At 43.2% G+C, this 2,267-nt stretch overlaps 1 pseudogene; it reads left to right on the top strand.

Moving 5' to 3' along the window:
- The first annotated feature begins 212 nt into the window (after positions 1–212).
- On the top strand, positions 213–331 carry LOC133500116 (5S ribosomal RNA; annotated as a pseudogene).
- Positions 332–2,267: the final 1,936 nt, after the last annotated feature.

Here is a 2,267-nt window from a genome sequence, read left to right as displayed (position 1 = left end):
AAAGGAGACATCCTTTTTCAATGGGCCCATGTCAGTTCAAATGATCCCATTACTGTGACCAAACATCTTATTCATTGTGAGGTACATAGCTCATTAAATCATACGATATTGAACATCAGCTCAGGCTTTTGTGACGCCATCATGTCATTGTGCCCATTTACTAGATTGTATGTTAAACATATATATCCAAGGAACAGAGAGCCTAGAGGAGGGTTTATGGCCATGCGACCCTGAGAATGCTCGATCTCGTCAGTTCTCAGAAGGTAAGCGGGGTTGGCCCTGGTTAGTACTTTAATGGGAGACTGCTTGGGAATACCAGGTGCTGTAAGCTTCTCTCCCTAGCTAAAATCCAGAGGGGCTGCGTCAGGAAGGGCATCCGGCGTAAAACTGTGCCGAACAAATGTGCGTTCATCTGAGATGATACCCTGTGGCGACCCCGAACGGGACAAGCCGAAAGGAAGGAGAAGAAGAAGAAAGCCTAGAGGAGATGAGCAAATATCTAGTCTTATATGTCCTCTGGTTTTATTCAAAGGACATTTATTACATTCGTTGACTTCCTGTAGTGCTGTTGATTAGGGTGAGCAAGATCTATTGGAGTTCGAAGTCACAGAATATGAACATTGAGAGGTGCAAATCAAGGAGCTTTAAATCATTTCGTAGGATTAAGTAGGTGGTTAATGAACTTCATGCACATACTAAATTAATTGTAGAACTCAGTCAAGCTGGACATGAGTGGCATATTGTAGTGTTTTTCTTGTGTGCATTCCTGCTTCACACAGATAAGTACAGTACATGCCATTACTGCTTATAGCATCATACGCATACATAATGAAATCAGAATTAGATCTGTAGACGTGGTGTGAGAATCTGGGCGGTGCACACATTCGGCTTGTCACTCATTGTCCTGTGATGGGTGTCTCAGAGAGGAGAGGAACTGCATGGTGGAATGGCAAATTCCCATTGGGGCTTCTTGAAATGACAACGAGCAGGAGGACTGAGGATTCATGCAGCCAGGCTGGATACAGCACTGGTAGTCAGGCTCCATGAATGCTCAATATTTAATGAAGTTGTTTTGTTTTAAGAAGGGAGGACAAACATTTGGCTGTGTGTGACTCAGTTAAATCAAAAAGAAAAGATGGTGGATCTCAGTTGTACTCAATGTACGGCATACTCTCATATGCCATAATGAATGGAGCTGGACACACACACACACACACACACACACACACACACACACACACACACACACACACACACACACACACACGCAGACACGCACACAGAATCCCAATCTATGCATTGTTACTTCATGTCTATTTGATTTGATCGTTCTTAAAATGATACGCGGTATATTTTTAAGATTTTTTTTTCTTTCCCTCAGACAGTGCTGGAATTCCTCCATTCACAAAAGTCTCCAAATAATATCAACATTTATTGTTTCTATGACTTGGTCATTTGAATCTTACTCTCACCACATAGAGCATATGACTGCACAAAATTCTTTAAAGATTGAAAATGCAAACTGTCCAAAAAAAAAAAATAAATTAAAAACACTCATCCAAGAAATGCCGCAAATGCACACACTAGGAGTAGGAAAGCATATTTCAAACTATAAAAATGACTTGCATCGATCATCACTCAGCTTGGATTAGAAGGTGAAAAAAAAATGGAATCTGAGATTTTCAGATCTGAATCAAGACTCGAGCATCCACTTCCGATATGTTCTCTCACTTGTACCTAATGCAAACAACCAAGATTTACTCTCTAATCTTTATCTTCAATTTATTATCTGTGCTGATCTAAATATCCAAAATCATGCAACTGTCACGTCCCATCGGAACGAGAGGTAGGACCCAAATGCAGGAACTTGGAAGACGCAAGGTAGTTCAAGAAGAGACACGTTTATTGTATGCAGAGTTCGGGGATCGAGCAGGCAGTCCGGTACACGGGGAAACAACGCAGGCAGAAGTGTCAAGGAATCAGGCTTACAAGGTTGGTCGGAGAACGGACGAAGGTCGGTACACACAGGTTCAGTCAGGAATACGAGAGTGCTGGAACGGGACATAAAGCTCAACGAACTGGCGCCGGACCAGTCGTCACCGGGTCCCATCTATACAGGGGATGATCAGCCCGCATGAGGAGCAGGTGTGCGCCTCCCAATCAGCGCAGCCGCGCGGGCACCTGCACAGCTCATGCTGAAGCGGCAGGATCATGACAGCAACGCCAAACTTTTCTTCATTACTGTAGTGTACAAATCTGAATTTCAC

The sequence above is a fragment of the Syngnathoides biaculeatus genome, chromosome 4 (assembly GCF_019802595.1).
Source record: "Syngnathoides biaculeatus isolate LvHL_M chromosome 4, ASM1980259v1, whole genome shotgun sequence".
Taxonomy (NCBI): domain Eukaryota; kingdom Metazoa; phylum Chordata; class Actinopteri; order Syngnathiformes; family Syngnathidae; genus Syngnathoides; species Syngnathoides biaculeatus.
This window is presented reverse-complemented; position numbering and strand designations above follow the sequence as displayed.